Below are 22,346 nucleotides of genomic sequence, written 5' to 3' on the forward strand. Positions count from 1 at the left end.
GTGGCTGGAGCATTCACTCCCATCCCATTTTGCCCTTAATTCATAGTTGACAACCTTATTGTGCCACACACTTATTTGCCTCCCATGAACTCGTAGTATCATTGTGCCTGGTTTGTTGAGTTTATCACACCACCACTTCATCACTAGTAGTCTCACTTTCCAATGTAATATGTAGACATGAACTCCCTCTATATCTTTTAGTTGATATTCAGTGCCACTCAAGTCGACTGCATTACAGTTGATCCTTTATATCTTCTATTAACACTTGTGCTCTAGGCGAGTCCACCATTCTGATACGAACTATTTGAGATAACCATGGCCACCTAAATTTATATATTTTTCTTCCAATTCTTCTCGCCTCATTCTTCCTAGTTAGTGAATAGCCATGCGCTCTTCCATATGTTACGTGGTCTTTTTCCTTAGTTGGGAATTCATCATGTTCGCCTCTTGACACTTGTTGGGATATCCGTGGGAAAGTGTGTTCATTTGTGTACCACTTAACACTTCCTTGCTTGTAAGATTCTTAAAAGAATCTCCATCAAGTCCAGATGCACTCGGGTTATTATAACATCACATTTATCTCTCCCACTAGTTCTGTCTTTCTTAAAGCCTTGGTACTTTAGCTAAATCGCAAATCCATGATTAACTCATTCTAAGAACTCGCAAGTCTTTCATATTTGATCTGTAGTACTTCCTTGGGTTCCATTGTCCCTGACTCTTTAACAAGTATAAAATCCTTTTGCAAACCTTACTCTTAGTTTCTAGTATCGTTGACCTTGTCATGTGTATTGCCACGTGCGTTTCATAGACCGTCCACAGGATTTCATAGCACAATATTCCTATGCGTTTCATAGACCGTCCACAGGATTTCATAACACAATATACCTATGCGTTTCATAGACCTTCCATAGGGTTTCATAACACAATATTCCTATTTGTTTCATAGACCGTCCATAGGGTTTCATAACACAATATTCCTATGCGTTTCATAGACCGTCCATAGGATTTCATAACACAATATTCCTATGCGTTTCATAGACCGTTCATAGGGCTTCATAACACAATATTCCTATGCGTTTCATAGACCGTCCATAGGATTTCATATACAATGCACCTATGCGTTTCATAGACCGTCCATAGGGTCATTGGGACACTTCAGGTTCATGCTCATTATGGAGAAACATCTCTCATTACATTAGCACATGTATGGTGAATCAATAAGCCAATTTTAGTGGCACATAGCCCAAATTCGTTTTCATAAGATTTATCATCATTTAGCATAAGACATCTCTCTTCCACCTCATATATATATACCCTCTTGTCAACTTATAGTCATTAGCTATGTTCATGATTCTTGGGACTTAACATCGAAGTCATTTACATTAATTTTTTTAGTAGCATACATACTATGATAGAAACCATAGGGACATACAACACCTCATAATTCTCATTTTGGCAAACGACAACATTTCATGTTCATACCATCACTTACTTGTACTTGCCATAAGTGATCATAGGACATCAAGAACATTTAAAATATTTAGGAATACTATAGCCTCTCCTCATGAGGGCGTAAGAGCTTATAACACATTGGAAACATAAGTACAAATACGTTCGTCTCATAACCTTTCCCACCATATATCACTTCACAATTACTTTCAACTATTTACAACATCATTATTTCATTGGCTCCCTTGGCCATACATATTATTCTTCATTCGTGGCACTGTGGCCATATATCATATTCTGCACTTTCATTTCCTTACTTTCAAGGATTATCATCATAAACATCATCATATAGAATACTCTTGAAATACCTTTCCCCAAAAATGGCAATACACAATTTCAACTCATGAATATGTAAGAACTTAAAACATATTGGAAATACCTACCAAGCATAGCATTAATTAGAACAACCACATTTGGACATGACTTGAGTACATGAGCTTTTGGATAATTCTATTTTCAGAGTCAATTTGGAATAGTTGAATCAAGACTCATTTCTTAACCTTTCTCACATTATTTCATTTCATTGGCACCATTGGCCAGAAGTATAACTTTCATTCTTGGCACGGTGGCCACACTTTATATCCCCAACTCTCTCCTTTCACTTTCACACATCTTTATAGATTATCAACAACAAAACATCTCTAATCATGGCTTTCATTACGCACACGAGTAATTAAGAGTCTTAAGCACGTCGAGACTTCTTACACAATTTGGCATAATAGCCTTCATTCGAAACACTACTTGAAGTCATAACATCTTAACACACATCCCATACTTGAACACATTCTCGTATGATATCATAATATGACAAGAGCGTTCGGAACACATTTTGAACATATACCTTTTGACACAAAGCTTATTCGGAATCGTCAATTTATAATTAATAACCCGGGACTTACAAGAGCATCATGGGATTCAATTCAAGGGAGAAGTTTAGCCAACATACCTCGCTTTGAGCTTTTCTTAAATTACTACAACGTTTCGGAAATTCTAGCAATTCCAATCTATTTGAGACATAACAAAATTGAACACAAATTAGGGAGATATTCATGGTTTCAGCTCGTTTGAGAATTTTATCAAATACTAGGTGTGCAAATTTGTCTACAAGGTTCTTCTACAAGATATCCTTCATTCCACAACCCAATCTTTACTTATTTTAGCTCAACAATCTTCCCACAAACCTTATTGGTACAAGCATGTATAATTAACACTCTTACAACCAAAAATCATACTCCAATTCACCCATCTTTTACCCCAAACTCGAAATTGAAGACTAGGGGTTTGAATCTTACTTCTTGAGTGAATATCTTGTGAGATTTCCTTGTTGGATTGCAAGGCTTGAACAAGATCTTGATGAACAAAACACTTCATCTACTTCCTCTCTCTAGAACACTCTCACTTCTCTCTAAAATATCTGGTTTTAGGTCAAAAATGACTTAACCCCTCTCTCTACCCGGCCTTGGGGGTATTAAATGAGCTCCTACATGCGCGGTCACGCATCTGGCCGCGCACCTGAGGCAGAAACTCTCAAATATGCGCGGTCGCGCATCTGGACGTGCATATGACACAAGTTCAGTACAATGGCCATACCTTTCTTTAGAAATATCTAAATGACAAACGGTTTGATGCGTTAGAAACTAGACTCAAAGGGCTTTAATTGGATAGGTAGATCACCACCTAAGCCATTATATTGAGGGAGTTCTATTCATTTAAATTCGGGTCTTTTGCCAATTGAAACATCCTTTCCACTTAATGTGTCCAACTTGTTCCACACAAGTTCTTGTCAATTCCAAAACTCCTTAGTATGTTCCAACACACCTTAAACGTACATTATCAATTCAACATTTGGCTCTATCCCATAGGTCTCATTTAATACTCAAATACGTTATTTCCAAATACCGTTGGCGCACTTTAAAATCTTAAATCATTAGAAAAGTTTTACGAGGCCTTACAGTTCTGTTACACCCCATGTTTTGTGCATGAAAGTATGCCATAAGTAAATTGATATAAGCTCGGAAATGAGATGTTACATCCCGCATTTTCGTACGTTAAAGTTTTGTCGTAAGTTAATCGACGTAAGTTTGGGAATAAGATTATTTTGAGATTATAAGCATTGTGCTATTTCAAATAAGTGATGAGTAAATTCGTGAAGGTGAAAGGATAAGCAAATCGAAGAAAATGAATTTCGTCGAAGTTTGTCAATTTAGGACAAAATACGACCCAGGCTATAATACCCGTTGTTTATGGACTAGTGCCATACAAGGTACCACATGACCATGATAATAAGATATATAAAGTGTGTTAAAAGTGAGTAGTATTTTAAGTAAGTTGAGATAATTCTTAATTATGTGGGTAATTGGTTAATTATTGGTTAGTGGAAAATTATCAAGTTAATCAAGAGATTAGTGGTTAATTAATGATAATTTTGGATAAGCTTAAGGTGCCTAACATGACAGCCTAAGCAATGACTCATTAGTCATTAAATATAGGTGGCACATCTAAGGAATTTGGTAGTCAAATCATTTCCTAATGCGGGGCCCACAAAAGCAACAAATTTAGGGATTCCTTATCTCATTCAGATGCTACGCTTGCTAAGAACGGATGGAGCTCACCACTTTTAAAGATCTCTTTATCTTGGAATCTCTTTATCTTTACTTCATTAAGGAATTCATACGAGGTTATCAAAGAATTCATAAGTAACGGATCTCTTTATCTTGGAATCTCTTTATCTTTACTTCATTAAGGAATTCATACGAGATTATTAAAGATCTCTTTATCTGCAAGTAACGGGTCTCCTTCAGCACAGAATTCATACGAGATTATCATGTAATAGCAGCGCAAGATGCTATTCTAAGAGAGCACGGTACAATCTTTCTCAAGAATATCATACGGATTTTCCCTACTTCAATCCGCCGTTATGTGTTTTTCACAAAAGACATGTGTTAGAGGGATTGTCAAGAGAATCGGCTCAGGTATGTTAAGGATATTCCTTCTTTCTTTTTGGCTTGATCCAAATGATACAAATGAAACGAGTATAATATGCTACTTTCATAAATGACCTATTCATAGAAATACTAGGGGTGTCTATATTCTTGATTCCCCATGTGTCTTATTATTCTATCATCTGTTCATGGGTCTCAGAAAAATACGTAAGTTGATAAAGTTTATTTCATGATTTTAATCAAAGGCATAATGAACTTTTGACATTTTGAGAAACCTTATTAACGTATTTCATATGCATTTCATTCATTTATACATGTACATTGACCCATGACCAGATGGCATTATATATGCGTATATTATATGTATATGGGATATGAGAAAAGGTTACGGCGTTATATATATGGGTTACGGCATTATATACGCACCACCACCTGATCAGCTGGTATATGTTGATGATTTTACCCACAGTGGCCGAGATGATATAATGGGATGCCCTCAGAGGCTTGATGATGTTAGAACGCATATACCTATGCATGGTGATAACGACAAGGTCGGAAATCCAAACTAGAGTAAGAATTTGAAAAGTAAATGCGGAAGTAATAACAATAAGAAATTGAACAACTAGAACTAAAGGTCAGAAAATAAAGGATATGGGAAAATTCAAGGAAAGAATTCCAAGAACTTCCAATAACGCAAGTTTTATAGCCTTGACAAGATCAAAGCAACAAAGGTTCAAAAGAACTCTCAAAGTATGATATACTTAATTAATAATGAAGTCTCTCAATGAATGAGAAGAACTCCTTATTTATAGGAGTACTACGGCACAAAAAGTCCTTATAATTAGGTAGGGTGATTGCTAAGGCATAAAAAGTCATTACAATTAGGTAGGGTGGTTGCTAAGGAGTAAGAAAAGTCATTACAATTAGGTGGGGGGCGGCCAAATCCCTTTGGGGCAGATTTGGACCTTAAAACTACTAGTTTGGGCCATTAATTTGGACTCCAATTGGGCTCCTTTTGAAATACCCCCTTTTGGACCTCTTTTAAGCTCATTTTGAGCCCCTTTGGCGGACTTCAAGGGCTGATTTGGTGGCCCAATCTTCCTCCCTTTAGACTTCAATTTGGATCACCAAATAATTGTAAAACTTGAATAATTCATCTACTTTGGGTTTGAGCTCTTCCTCTACAATTAAAAGCTTCTTTATTTTCCATTGAAGTCCAGCAAACTTAGAGTGCAACTCTTTAGCTTGAGATCTTGTAAATGGCCTTGGAGCTTCCAAAACTCTATCCTTGTCCTTGATGCTATCATTCCCCTCTTCTTGAAAATAATTCGTCCCCGAATTCGATCCTACATCAAACAAAGACAAGTCAGCAACATTGAATGTAGCACTTACTTGGAACTCACCAGGTAGGTCCAGCTTGTAAGCATTGTCTCCAATCCTTTCAAGGAGTTGAAATGGGCCATCTCCTCTTGAATACAACTTTGACTTCCTTTTGGAGGGAAATCTCTTCTTCCTAAAGTGGATCCAAACTAAATCTCCAGGTTTAAAAATAACTTGTTTTCGACCCTTATTCTTTCTCAAGGCAATTTGCTCATTTTTCTTCTCAATTGCAAGCCTTATTTGTTCATGACTTTCTTTCATCATCTCAGCCTTTGTCCTACCATCAATATTAATAATATCATTAGTATCTAATGGTAATAAATCAAGGGAAGTGAAGGGATTAAAACCATAAACAACCTCAAAAGGAGACATACCTGTAGAAGAATGGATTGTTCTATTGTAAGCAAATTCAATCATAGGTAAGTGAGCTTCCCAAGAATTTAATTTACCTTTCAAAACAGCCCTCAACATGTTTCCTAAGGTTCTATTAACTACTTCAGTTTGTCCATCAGTTTGTGGGTGACAAGAAGTAGAAAACAACAATTTAGTGCCTAACTTCCCCCAAAATACACGCCAAAAGTGGCTCAAAAACTTAGCATCCCTATCACTAACAATAGTTCTAGGTATACCATGCAATTTGACAACTTCTTTTACAAAAAGATCAGCAACATGTGAAGCATCATTAGTCTTTAAACAAGGAATAAAACGAGCCATTTTGGAGAACCTATCTACCACAACATATATACTATCCTTACCATACCTTGTTCTAGGCAAACCTAACACAAAATCCATAGAAATATCAATCCAAGGTGAAGTAGGAACAGGTAATGGCGTGTAAAGACCATGTGGTAACACTTTAGATTTAGCTTGTTTACATTCCAAACACTGTGCACACATTCTTTCAATATCTTTTCTCATTTCAGGCCAAAAGAAATTTTCAGCAAGTATGTCTAGCGTCTTTGGGACTCCAAAGTGACCCATAAGCCCTCCACAATGTGCTTCCCTTACAAATACTTCACGTAAAGAGCAATTAGGGATACACAACTTATTTTCCTTAAAGAGAAACCCGTCTTGGAGGTTAAACCTCTCAAAAGGACCCAACTTACAATCTGCAAAAAGCTTGCCAAAATCAACATCATTAGCATAAAGTCCCTTGATTTGATCAAAACCCATCAATTTAGAAGTCAGGGTAGAAACTAAGACATACCTTCTTGAAAGTGCATCCAGAACAACATTCTCTTTCCCTTGTTTCTAAGAAATTGCATAAGGAAAAGTTTCAATGAATTCAACCCACTTAGCATGTCTTCTACTAAGCTTACCTTGACTCTTCAAGTATTTCAAGGATTCATGGTCAGTTTTAATGACAAACTCTCTTGGCCACAAGTAATGTTGCCATGTGACTAAAGCCCTTACCAAAGCATATAGCTCTTTGTCGTAAGTGGAATAGTTCAATGTGGCTCCACTCAACTTCTCACTAAAAGTAGGCAATAGGTTTAGAATCTTGCATCAAAAACAGCACATATTCCTTTGCCAGAAGCATCATATTCAATTTCAAAAGATTTAGAAAAATCAGGCAATTGTAACAATGGAGCAGTACATAACTTTTCTTTCAACAAGCTAAAAGCAGCATCTTGCTCTTTTCCGCATGTAAAAATCTTATCCTTTTTAATAACTTCAATTAAAGGAGAAGCAATGGTGCTAAAGTCTCTCACAAACCTCCTATAAAAACTAGTAAGTCCATGAAAACTCCTAACTTCAGTTACACTCTTAGGTTTTAGACATTCTTTTATTGCTTTAATTTTCTCTTCATCAACCTCAACTACTTTAGAACTAACCACAAAACAAGAAAATCACACGATCCACACAAAAAGTACACTTTTTAAGATTTGCAAATAAGAGTTGCTTTCTAAGAACTACAAAAACTTGTTTTAGGTGTTCTATATGCTCTTCTAAAGTGTTAGAAAAGATCAAGATAATCATCGAAGTACACCACAATAAATTTTTCATGAAAATCCTTAAAGATATGATTCATTAATCTCATGAAAGTACTAGGTGCATTAGTCAAGCCAAAAGGCATAACTAACCACTCATAAAGCCCATATTTGGTCTTAAAAGCAGTTTTCCATTCATATCCAGGATTCATTCGAATCTGATGGTAACCACTTTTTAGATCAATTTTAGAAAAGATTTTGGATCCATGTAATTGATCCAATATGTCATCAAGACGAGAAATAGGATGGCGATACTTTACCGTTATCTTGGGATTGCTCTACAATCCATGCACATCCTCCAAGTTCCATCCTTTTTGGATACCAATAGGACGGGAACAGAGCAAGGGCTCATGCTCTCTCTCACAAAGCCTTTCTCAAGCAGCTCCTCAACTTGCCTTTGAAGCTCTTTTGTCTCTTCTAGATTACTCCTATAAGCAGACCTATTTGGGATTTGTGATCCAGGCACAAAATCAATTTGATGCTCAATGCCACGTAAAGGTGGCAATCCATTAGGAATATCTTCAGGAAAGACATCTTCAAAATTCTGCAAAAGAGAAGAAATACTACTTGGCAAAGAAGAAGTTAGTAACTCAGAATTAATCAAAGTTTCTTTGTATGTAAGTAGTATTATGGGCAACCCCTCTTTTCTTGCATTTAAATACTCCTTGGCTTTTATATAAAAACTCTCTTTTTTTATTTCCTTAGCCTCTTTCTTCTCACCAAGACTTTCTATTTTTTCATTCAAGCCCCTTTTTATCTCTTCTCTCAAATTGTTGCCCTCTCTCTCTTTCTCTCGGCCATCTCTTTTTTTTTCTAACTCTTGGTCTCCTTTCTTTTCTTTTTCCTCAAGCTCACTTTTTATCCCTCCCCTTCGTTTTCCCATTGTTTCCCTTAATCTCTTTTGACCTTCAAACACTTAAGAAGGAGATAAAGGCGCAAGAGTAAATTTCCTTCCATTTAGCTCAAGAGAATATCTATTCTTCCTTCCATCATGAAAAACATTCCTATCATACTGCCAAGGACGACCCAGTAAGATATGACAAGCTTACATAGGGACTATGTCACAAAGAATATCATCCTCATATCTACTAACATTGAATGAAATCATGCATTGTTTGTTTACCTTTAGTTCACCACTATCATTTAACCATTGGAGTCTATAGGGAGTAGGGTGTTTCATGCATGCAAGTCCCAATTTTTCCACAAAGTATGAACTCACCATATTAGCACAACTACCACTATCAATGATCATAGAACAAGTTTTCCCCTTTATCCCACACCTAGTATGGAATATATTCTCCCTTTGTTCTTCACTATTGCTTCCGAAATTGATAGTCATAATCCTCCTAACTACCACAATCATGCCATTATTAGGTAGTTCTATATCATCATCATTACTCACATCTCCCTCTTCTTCTCCCTCACTTTTTTCACTCTCATATCCTCCATCTTCTCTGAGAATGATGTTTCTTCTACTTGGACATTCATGTATCATATGTCCCCTTCCTTTACATTTATGACACTGAATAAAACTAGAAGGTGTAAAAGGTTTAGCTTTAAAGGTTTTACCTCTCTCTTTGTTCTCAAATTTACCTTTATCCTTGTCTTCTTAAGGTCTAGAAGAACTCTTCATCTCTTGATTCGACCATGGCTTCTTGGAGATGGTGTTTGACCGACCTTTCCATGAGCTAGTTTGCTTTCTTTTATTTTGATTTTCTACCTTTACAGACAAATCAACTAACTCATCTATTGTTACATATTGTTGTAATTCTACTACATCAGCTATTTCCTTATTTAAACCATTTAAAAACCTAGCCATTGTATCCTCTTCTTCCTCCATACAATTAGCTTGGATCATAGCAATATCCATAGCCTTAAAGTACTCATCCACAGACATGGACCCTTGCTTCAATGTTTGAAGGCATTGTTGTAGCTCTCTTTGAAAGTGTGATGGCATGAATCTCTTTCTCATCACCCTCTTCATCTCAGCCCAAGTAGCAATTGGTGCTTGTCCTTCTTGCAATCTGTCCCTAGTAAGCTTTTTCCACCAAATAGCAGCATAGTCAGAAAACTCAACAATAGCAAGTTTAACCTTCTTACCCTCAGAGTAGTTGTGACAGTCAAAGATGGCTTTAACCTTTCTCTCCCAATCAAGGTACAAGTCTAGATCCCTTGTTCCCTTGAAAGATGGCATCTTTTTCTTTATACTGCTTATATTATCATCTTCTACTCTACCTCTGTGTCCCCTCCTATCTCTTCCCACCCTATCAAAATCAATCATTAAACTCATCTATAGGGTTTTCTTGATTTACAATGGGAGCAAGGGGTACATTTCTCCTAGCTTGGGGCCTAACATTATTTTCCCTTCTAAGTTCAGCTATTGTATCATTTTGCTCAGCAATGGTGTCCCTCATCTCTGCAAATTCCACCTTTCGAATTGTTGATGCATAGCTTGCAAGGTAAAATTATTTCTTGCTTTGATTTCGGCTTCTTGAAGAACCCTTCGTTCATCATCACTACCTATATGTGACATCTTAAATAATTAAACTGTATCAGACAAATTGAATTTTTTCTCAATTGTTCTCACACACACTTTGCCTTTTTTTCTCTCTCGAAATAACCTTTGAACAAAATACTTTGTAGATTTATAGTTAAACCCAACTCGTATAAAGTTCTTAGTAGTAAAATATAGATTTATGGGGAACAAATGAAAGAAGAACCAAATCCTAGAACTATTAGGCTCGGTTGAAACAAGACACGAACAAAAAGGAAATGATTATATATTTTAGATTAGAAAGAGTAATAAAAATTGAATTTTTGTCTTATCTTTAAAATCTGGGATCCCCTCTTCTTGTTTCCTTTGATAGTTTTTGGAAACAAATTAGATACAAAAGAAAGTTCCTGGAGAGCAAGAAAAAAAATTAAAATTAATTTCCTTTTTTTTTTGGTTTTTTTTAACTTATTTTTTTTTACTCTTAGTATTCAAGAAATCCCCAGAATTATCAAGAAAGAAACCTTGATAGAACCGCTCTAATACCACTTGATAACGACAAGGTCGGGAATCCAAACTAAAGTAAGAATTTGAAAAGTAAATGCGGAAATAATAACAATAAGGAATTGAACAACTAGAACTAAAGGTTAGAAAATAAAGGATATGGGAAAATTCAAGGAAAGAATTCCAAGAACTTCCAAGAACGCAAGTTCTATAGCCTTGGTAAGATCAAAGCAACAACGTCTTGATTTATTGAAGAAATCAAACGCCTTTACTTAAAAGCAAATCAAAACAATAGATTCGGATCTTGACCGCTTTACGAGTAACTTGAGGCAACAATTAATAACTAGTATTAATCGCCTTCTAAGAATACCACAAAGGAATCACAGATATCACAATAGAGAAGTAATCTTACTACCTTGAACTATGAACTCGTAAAGGTTGAAAGATAAATCTCAAAGTACAAGTAACAAAGGTTCAAAAGAACTCTCAAAGTATGATATACTTAATCAATAATGAAGTCTATTAATGAATGAGAAGAACTCATTATTTATAGGAGTACTAAGGCACAAAAAGTCCTTATAATTAAGTAGGGTGATTGCTAAGGCATAAAAAGTCATTACAATTAGGTAGGGTGGTTGCTAAGGAGTAAGAAATGTTATTACAATTAGGTGGGGGCGGTCAAATCCCTTTGGGGCAGATTTGGACCTTAAAACTACTAGTTTGGGCCATTAATTTGGACTCCAATTGGGCTCCTTTTGAAACACCCCTTTTTGGACATCTTTTAAGCTCATTTTGACCCCCTTTGGTGAACTTCAAGGGCTGATTTGGTGGCCCAATCTTCCTCCTCTTGGACTTCAATTTGGATCACCAAATAATTATAAAACTTGGATAATTCATCTACTTGGGCTTGAGCTCTTCCTCTACAATTAAAAGCTTCTTTATTTGCCATTGAAGTCCAGCAACCTTAGAGGGCAACTCTTTAGATTGAGATCTTGTAAATGGCCTTGGAGCTTCCAAAACTCTATCTTTGTCCTTGATGCTATCACATGGTATGACATTTATACGCATATGCATGACATTTTAAATATTAAAGGATTCACAGAGCTATTCAAACTTACATGTCGAGTCTTTTACTCCATGTTTCTCTCATGTCTATGATTTACTGATTTTCATTCCTTACATACTCGGTACATTATTTGTACTGACGTCCCTTTTGCCTGGGGATGCTGCGTTTCATGCCCGCAGGTCCCGATAGACAGGTCGAGAGTCCGCCAAGTAGGCTATCAGCTCAACTAAAGATGTTGTGCGCTCCATTTATTTAGGAGTTGCTTGTTTGGTCAGTATGATTTAGACGTGTATTGTTTGGTATGGCAGGGCCCTGTCCCGACCTTTATAGTAAGTATGTACTCTTTTTAGACTTGTAAACACATGTCATGTATACGGATACTGGTATGGCCTTGTCGGCCTATGTTTTAAGTATATAATGGATCACATTGGCCTTATAGGCCCTTATGTCACAGGTATAAGTTTCTATATCAGGTTGGGTCGCTCTATGTCGGGTATTCCCTCATGTTTACTTTAGTTATCTCATGATGCCCTTTCTGGCCCACTTCCCTATGATGACGTAATAAGAAAGATACGTTACGTTGGTACTCGGTTGAGTAAGGTACCGGGTGCCCATCGCGGCCCATCGGTTTGGGTCGTGACAGGTTCCTTCTATGTATTTGGTACCAGTGCTGAGTGAGTTTCTAGAGTTGTTTCCTACAGACTTGTTGGGTATGCCACCCGACAGGGATATTGACTTTTGAATTGATTTGGTTACGGACACTCAGCCTATTTCTATTCACCGTACCGTATGGCTCCAGTTGAGTTGAAATAATTGAAGGATTAGTTGTAGGATTTGCTCGACAACGGATTCGTTAGACCTAGTGTTTTGCCTAGGGGTGCGCCGGTGTTGTTTGTTAAGAAGAAGGACGGATCGATAAGGATGTGCATTCATTATCGACAGTTAAACAAGGTCACTATCAAGAAAAAGTATCCATTGCCCAAGATTGATGATTTGTTTGACCAACTTCAGGGTGCCAAGGTGGTTTCCAAGATTGATTTGAGATCCGGTTACCATCAGGTGAATATTGGGGCATGAGATGGTCCTTTAAACAACTATGGTCATTATGAGTTCTTGGTGATGTTGTTGATACCCAATTTTGCCCTCGTATTTTTAAAATAGTATATATACTTTCAAAATGTCATTCTTACATCATTACCTAATTTATAAGAACTATACAAGTATTTTCTATAATTTTTCACATCTTTAGAGCTTCAAAAGTGATTTTTTCGCATTTAAATTACTTGATTATTTATTAATTATCCCTTAAATTATTCTGTAATGGTTTAATTATCTAAAGTTATTATTTGCATCAACATATATGTTTTAAAATATTTTACTTTATTTAATGTAAGCATATTTGTGTTTTCTTAAGCTATTTACATAATTTTGTAAATAATGGCCTATATTCATGCATAATTGCATTTTATTATATTATTTGTGTTAAAATAGCATTTTTATATTTTTATAATGTTAAGTTATTATTTCCAATCAATTTATTGCACAAGCAATATTAAATTATACATTAAATAGTTTTATAAATTATTTATTAAAAATTTTCGTGTATTTTAATTTATAGCCCAATTTTGAGTTACTTTTGGCCCAAATCTTTAGCCCAACCTTCCAGCCCAAACCAAATAACCCCTTTAAAATCCGGGCATGACCGGTTTGAAACAACCCGCCCTGCCTTCTTTAAAATCCTGATCGTTGATCTTAAGAGATCAACGACCCACGATTAACCCCTCACTTTTAAATACCCAACCCCAAACCCTAATCCTCATTCTCCTGAGACAGCCGCCTCTATTCTCTCTGTTCCTCTCTTCTTCCTCTCAAACCCTAGCCGCCTCCCTCAAATCTCTCCCAAATCCGATCAATCATGGATTCTTTCTATGATTCTCTTACCTTTTATGGATCATCTCATCATTTCTTACAAGACTATGGCATTACATAGTACTTGCCTCAATTTTGGCAAGTACTAATCCCCAAATCGGGTGCCACCGCCTTCTACCTTTGAAATTTAGACGTTATTTTGTCTATATACACTCTATAATGGACAGTTCTTGCATTATTAGTTCGATTCAAGACCGTTGGACCCAACTAGGGTTTGAAATTTTCCTTTTGTCCTTACTGATTTCTGATTGCATGTGGTATTTTCTTTCTATATTTATGTTTGATTGATTATTTTCCTTGTTTATTTGTTTGATTCCTATCACTATATAAATCCCTCCCCAATTCCCCTCTAGGGACCGAAGTTATCACTGCTATTACACTCAATACCTCTCTCACCCGTTCATCTTCTCTGAAATACTTGGCTCTTTGGCCGGCTGAAAGCCAAGGCCATAATATTATCTACGTCCTCCGGTGCAAGCACTGCTCGGGGCCCTTACGAGGCTCTTGTGAACTCTGAAGCATCGGAGACCTGGGATTCTTGCTACCAGTATTCTATGCTCCTTATTATTTTGTTGCCTGTCTAATTTTGCTACTGGTTAGTGCTTTTAACCTTTGCAATGTTAAATATTTTTCTTCTGCATACCTATATGTGTTTGAATCCTGTGAGCATGATTTAGTTGTGAATCCCTAATATTGCATTGCTATGATATCGTTCAATACTCCCCTATTATTCTATATTTGGATAGTTGAATGCATTTTAGTACCTATAATAGTTTCCTGTTGGTTTTTAGTTTGTGTTAGGCTAATATGTGTTCTTCACTATGGCATGCACTTCTATGTTGGTTTTCTTTGTTCTCTTCTGGAATCAGTTCTGTACCTTTGTATTTTTTCTAGCATCTGAACATGTTTTAATTTTGAGTTTCAATGCATGCCTATCTTATGTGTTCTTTTAAATCTGACTGTCATGACTATCTGTTATTAGTTATAGAATCTCCTTCATGCCTTGCTTTTGATACTACTAAAACTCTATGAAAACCTTCCTCTACTTTGAATGAATCATTTAGTGCTGAGTCTTGTATTTAATCGATTGTTCTTTGTATACTAGCCACAACTATATGGGTTTTATGTTGTAACACTACTTCCTTGCTATTTGTAATACTGATCTTCAGCACCACCTAAGATTTTAGATAAACATCCCATTTTCCCTCTTATGTATGTTAATGAGTAGCTAATCTACCCCTTTTTATGCCATAAGTTTCTGTACTATGATCTATTCCCCATCATGTTAAGTTTTTCATGATATTGGCCAAGCTGTACCATGAGTATGTTGATATGCTATCTGGGACTTTATTAGAACTGTCATGCTAGAACTTTCATTGTACTAACATTTGAAATCCTTTAGGTTAATGCTCTATTCTGAATTTGTGTGGCATTGTGCACCCTTATATGTTGATCTTATAATCTCAGAAAACGTGATTCCCCTAACTCTCAATATGTTTTCCTACCAATGTGCTATCTCTTGTGAAGTGTTTGAACCTGTAATACCAACCTGTCCTCTAAGTCTTGTTGATTCTCTTAATTGGCATGTTCCGTGTTTAATCAACTCTGCTATGTTTGCTTCTAAAGTACAAGTGCACCTCTTCGATTTCTATTACTTAATCACTGTTCTTTCACTCTCATCTATTATCTATATTATTCTGAATCTATCGCTCTTGGCCGGCTGAAAGCCAAGGTTACCGAAACTCTCTCTATTGACCTCCCTAGTGTAAGCACTGCTCATGGTCCATTTGAGACTCTTGTGAACTCTGACATACTAGGATTTGGGGTCCTTTGGCCACCCTCTTTGCTGGTGGGACTTAAGCTGTCTCTGACACTTAGCTTGCCTCTCTTATTTTGTATGTTGAATCTATAAACGGAGTTGCTTAATTGATTTTTGTGTGATTCGATAATTTATTTGGATCATGTGGTCAGTTTGTGACTGTTTGGCCTAGCATGAGTTCCTTTGTGACTTTGGGCTATGCCGATGGACATAGTCTCCTGTTTGAGATGTTTGGACCTGGGCATGCTATTTGTGGAAATTGAGCTTATTGAAGGCCCAGGCAACGCTGGGTTATCTTTATTTTTAGGCATGCTCTTAGGCATGTAGCCTTATTCACGTGTAATATTTATATTTATATTCTTTGGGCCTGTAATAATTTGTAATAACAAACAATTGGGCTGTTATTGAAATTGGGGAAACAGGTATATTCTAATATTTGCATAAAAGGGTAGAAAAACATGCCTATAGGATTTACATGACTTGTTATTTTATTCAACCGGCCATATATGTTATTTAGTTTCTATGTACACTAGTAGAAACCATGCCTATAGGGAATCACACACTCAACCTGTTTTACTACACCTACTACTTTGCATTATTAGACAGCATGTCTATAGGAAATCCGTGTCAACAACTGTTCGCTAAATTTGCATAACTGCAACATATTCATTAGATACCATGCCTATATGATTATTATTAACTTATGTCCTACTGATCCTCATCTAGATATCATGTCTATAGGATCTTAATTAATTAATTAGCTATTGTTATTGCTATTTCTATCATATTGATCGCCTAGAAAACATGCCTATAGGGACAAAGTATTATAGAATCAGTTTCAATTACCAACTCTTAGAAATCCTGCCTATAGGATGTTGTTATTCGCCTAGAAAGTATGCTAATAAAATCAAACGCGGGTAATTATTTCAAGCTTTCAAACAGCTTTATTGCCTCATTTAGAGATTATGCCTATAGGATTTGTAACACCTATAATCTGTAAATTCATTGTTCCAACATAATCAACACTGCCTGTGCGCTTAAAATCAAAGTCACATAGAAACTATGTCTATAGAGCTTAATGATTCTAATTTGCCTCAATTCTGGGATTATCTACTGCCTAAAGTAAAATCTGCCTGCGTGCATTAGTTTTACTTATGGAGGCTAACTTGGGCCTTTAACTGCCCTTACGTGAAGTCCTACTTGTTTTGAATGTCGCTTAGTTTTTATCATTTTGAGCAGCCTAAGTAAAGTCTAGAACCACCCAAATAGAGGTACAATGCCTCCTAGATCATAGGCATGGGAAGGGTAGTGCACGCATAGGGTACGACTTAGTATTGAATTAGAGCATCATTAGGTAAACAACTTTAACATAGTAATTGGGTAGCAGGAGATGATAGTCTGTGCCCGCTGAATAATACGAGCAACTCCTATCTAAAAGGAGTTGTGAAGTATTATTTATATTGCACGGATGATCCTTTAGGCTAAAAAACTTAGGACCCCCCTTTCCTTCATACACTTAGTCATCTAATATAAATCGTTATAGTTATATCCTTGTAGTTATCAAGATGTGTACCCACTCTCGTTGTGTTATAATAAAACTCTCTGACCTTTTTGTTTATTTGATCATCTCGCCAAATTATAATCCACATAGTCTTAAGTTTAGTCGGGACCCACAATTGTGGACCTCAAAGAGTGCCTAACACCTTATCTTTGAGGTAATTTGAGCCCTTACCCAATCTTTGGTAACGTTGACTAGTCAAATAGAGTTATCTGCACAATAGGTGCCCTAACGCACCTTAAAAATCATTAGGTGGCGACTCTTCTCTTTTAATCTCCTCCTTTAAAAGAGTTGTCACACGTCAAAACCCCACTTTCGCAAGGAAGAAAAAGGGGGCACGACAGCATGGCAACTTTGCTGGGGATGCACTTAAGCTCTTACCATATTGAACTTGACTTCTGTGGATTACTTTCTTTATTACATGCACTTCCCTTCTTCACCTTTATTTGTTTAAATTTGTTATGGCATGCACATCCCTTTCTCGTTCACCTTTATTTGCTATGACCACTTTTCATTTTATCTTGTCTAAGACTGCCATATCATGCCTCCGACATCCCTATTCCCATATCTGCTTTATTACATTCTTGCATATATTTCACGAACTAAATTGACTCTTTCCTTTTGTCTTTCCTTTCTATATTTCCTATGTTTACCTTACTATTGTATTTACTGCTTTTACATATTTATCATGCAAATATTTGACAACGTGTTATTTCTGCATAAAGCATGCTCCACATCATACTCCACTGGTGCCAATTATCAACATAGCGGCGCTTAATGAGTGTCCGCGCTCTTCCAAAATTACCTTTTTTAAATCGGAAAGGCTTATTTGCAGTAGACTAGTCGATTAGCGATGCAATCAACGGTCCCGTGCCTTTCTCTCTCAAGTTGTCCACTTGGGAGTACCAGTCTAGGCCATTATAGAAACCTTAATCCAATATCAAATGTACATGCATCATGTTAAACCTAGTACGGGTTAGAACATTGTTAACGTAATAGCCCGCTAAGATAAGCCTTGTCCAAAGTCCGACGGGATTTCTACAATCCCAATGGACACTACCATGTTATGTGCATTACTTGGAGAAAATGTGCCAATATGTTGATCATTATTGTGTAAGTGGTCGTATCTAGAGGGGGAAAGGGCTAACTTTATTTATTTGCAGAAAATGAAGCACGAAGTCCCCAGGTTCGGCATGGTCCAAAACATCCCACCTCTGCTACTTGACTGGTGGAAAGACCTTGCGCCTTGCGACATGAATCATGTGAGAAGAGTACTTGGGTGACTTGTCGTCTTTGCTTAATATCCAATCAAATAGAGCTTTGATTGAGGCTGCTACTACGTTCTGGGAGGAGAAAAGAGCGGTCTTCCGATTTGGTGACATAGAAATGACTCCTCTCTTAGAAGAAATAAGAGGTTTTGCTAAGCTTCCATGGAATAGTCTGGGGTTATTAGTACCAGAGAATCGCACCCCTCGCGGTTTTATAAAGATGTTGGGCTTTAAGAAAAATGAAGAATTGCTTTGCTTAAAGAAATCCTACATCCCTTTTGGGTTTCTTTATGAGCGTTATGGGCATACTAGTCATACCGTCTTCATCATGAGGAACTTGCCATTACCTCCTTAGGTTGGACGCACCACCGAGTTTATGTATTCATCATTTGCTTCTTGGGTTTGTTGATATTTTCAATGAAAGGGGGAAGGATTCACACTCGTTTAGCTATGGTTGCAAGAACTTTAATGGAAGGCATCAAGGGGCAAACCTACACCATCATCCCTATAGTCCTAGCTAAACTGTACCGCGCTCTAGACCGGTGCAAGCAGGGGTTCAGACATTTTGAAGGTTGTAATCTATTACTGCAAGTCTGGCTATTGGAGCACTTTCAGAGGGGAAAATATCGTCAAGAGCTTCTGCGACTGCCATTGAATGACTACATAGCTTATCACCATCCAAAGAAAATGACATTCATCCCAGATAAGTTCACACAGCCCGAAAGTGCTGTAAGTTGGGTATGTTTCTTCAGCAATTTGACAAACGAGAAGGTACATTGGATGTTTGAGTGGTTTCCTAGCAGTGAGTTCATCATCAGGTCGAGGGATACTACTCATTTGATATCGATCGGGTTGCGAGGCATTTATCCTTATGCTCTTATAAGGGTAATGAGACAAGCAAGAAGAAAACATGTCATACCTCGGGTTTCCAACATCCAGTACAAGGCAGATTTCAAAGGGGACATCATTCCTTTCAAGTTCGAGGCGCAACATATGTGGAACCAGAAGGTCATTGTGGAAAGAGAGACTATCGAGCCAGACAGGTACCATGCCGGTCATGTGTATTTCTATCCATCATGGTTGGTAGATGATATAGCGGGAGACGTCAAGCCAGGGGTCAATTTGGAAAATAGGATCATTGATGATGTTGCTGAGGCACGGGTCAAGTATAGAAAGCTTCGCAAAAGGGTTTTTGAGTCTGAAGCTAGACATCTGGAATAACATAAAGTGGACATGGAGGAAATTAATGAATGGAAGGAAATTTCCACTAAGTCCACCGAGAGATTGGAATATCTAGAACAAGGATTGATGGAGCTTAAGGGAAAGATGAGAAAGAGGCTTGCGGATTGTCAAAACACGGATGGCGGTGAAGGAGGGCATCTAGCAAAGGCTTATTTACTATTTGATATGCGCGAATTGGGGAACTTGATTGATGGAGTCAAAAGAGCCAAGCACGGAGAAGGTCCTTCAGGGACTAAGTAGACTAGCAAATAATGTCCTTTATTGTTTTCTAGCTTAGTTTTAGATTTCAATTGTAATAAGGCTAAATGCCATTAGTAGCTTTATTATTATTGTCGATTTAGTGAAGGTTTGACTCATTTTCACATTAATAAAATGACGCAATTATTGGCATCAATTTTCTCAAAGTCTATGTATCGCTTAGGCCTACCTCGGGCACAACGAGGTCCCCAAATTAGGACGCGAATTACTACATGATTTTGCAAAACATGTTTAATATTTCAAGCATTCTTTTAATACCCCTTAATCACTTGGGTACCTTTTGCTTTTTCTTTCTTTTTGATTATTCCCACTCCCCAAGGTTGGTTCAGGCATACCGGCATCATCAGCACTAGATCCAGAGGTCCTCCACCTCTGGATCCACCGAGTGATCCTAAAGGCAAAAGTAAAGGGAAAGGGAAAATGGATGATTTGATTGATATCAGGAAGGACAACGCCACTCTGGCGGCTTCGGATGACCGAAGTACTCCGGCACAGAATGAACTAGTCTTACGTTTGGAACAGAAAATCCTGGAGCTACAAGGAGAACTTGAGCAGGTCCGAAACTTGGCAAACCTTTCGCTCATCCTCAATGTCCCTGATATTAACCAGCAAAATCCAACTACCCAAAAACAAGCACCACCACAAAACACACAAAACCAAAATCCACCTCCAAATCCTCCTGCACCACACCAGTACCCTACACCTCCTCAAAACCTTAACCCTCCACCAGCACTTACTCCTCAACAACACCACCATCATCCAACTCCATACCCAAAAACTACCACTTATCACACTCCCCAGAATGCACCGCAACCCACTCTTGATTCCCAAAACTCAACCAATGACCACCCTTATGCCCAGATTCCCGGAGTTCATCAAAGTAATCCCACATACATGGAAACCTTACCCCACACCCCGCAACAAACCCTATATATACCTGAATCAACCGAGAAAGACATGCTCATTAAGAACATGGCGGAAGAACTCAAGAAGCTCACTGGCAGAGTTCAAAATGTCGAAGGTGGTAAAGGCATTGAAGGTTTAAACTATGAGGAATTGTGCATTCAGCCAGATGTGGAACTGCCGTAGGGTTACAAACCTCCTAAGTTCGAAATGTTCGATGGAACTGCTGATCCTAAAGTGCATCTGAGGACGTATTGTGATAAACTTGTAGGAGTGGGCAAAAATGAAAGAATCCGTATGAAACTGTTCATGCGAAGCCTCACCGGAGATGCGTTGTCTTGGTATAAGTCAGAACCCGAAGAAGTGGGTTAATTGGGTAAGCATGGCGTCAGATTTCATGGACAGATTCAGGTTCAACACAGAAAATGCACTAGGCATTTTCTACATTCAAAACCTCAAGAAGAAACCAACAGAAACCTTTCGTGAATATGCTACTCGGTGGAGATCTGAAGCCGTGAAAGTAAGACCAAAACTTGAAGAAGAACAAATGAATAAGTTCTTCGTCAGAGCTCAAGACCCGTAGTACTATGAAAGGCTTATGGTTATTGAAAATCATAAATTCTCTGACATCATCAAGCTGGGAGAAAGAATAGAATAAGGGATTAAGAGTGGGATGGTGACAAATTTCGAGGCACTGCAGGCCACGAATAAAGCATTACAATCGGGATGTTTTTCGAAGAAGAAAGAAGTGGGAGCTGTAATGGTGGCCCAGGGTCCTAAGTCTCCTCTCACATACCAAACACCTCCACCTACATACCAAACGCCTCCACCCACATACCAGCCATCACCCCCCAGATACCAACAACCTGCTACCACCTAGCACGCCTATAACACTCAACTCGCATATTACCACTCGCCACCACCCACCCGCCAAAACTACCAAAAACCACGACCAAACTTCGATCGCAGACCACCTAGACAATACACCCCAATCGTTGAGCCCATAGACCAATTATATGACAGATTGAAGGCTGCCAGTTATGTCACTCCCATCCCTGCCATTGCTATGGAGAATTCCTTTAAGTGGATTAACCCGAACAAGACATGTATTTATCATTCAGGCATGAAGGGTCATACAATTGATGAGTGCCACATACTGAAAGATAAGATTCAGACATTGATCGACAACAAGGTCATACAGGGAAAGGAAGTTGCACCAAATGTTCGTAACAATCCTCTCCCGGATCACAGAGGTGAGGGAGTGAATATGATAGAGACCGACGAGAAATGAGATCTGGAGGGGTCAATCAGACTCATTCAGGAGGGGGACGATCCTAAAACGCCTCTGGTCACCCTCACACCCGTTGTGGTACAAACCCAAGAACCGTTTGAAATCGAGGTAACTACACCCTTCACTGTGATGGTAGCCCCCACGCCATCTTATAAGTCTGATGCTATCTCATGGGATTATGTTGCAGAAGCAAGG

This window comes from Nicotiana tabacum, chromosome 12, assembly GCF_000715075.1.
Source record: "Nicotiana tabacum cultivar K326 chromosome 12, ASM71507v2, whole genome shotgun sequence".
Lineage (NCBI taxonomy): Eukaryota > Viridiplantae > Streptophyta > Magnoliopsida > Solanales > Solanaceae > Nicotiana > Nicotiana tabacum.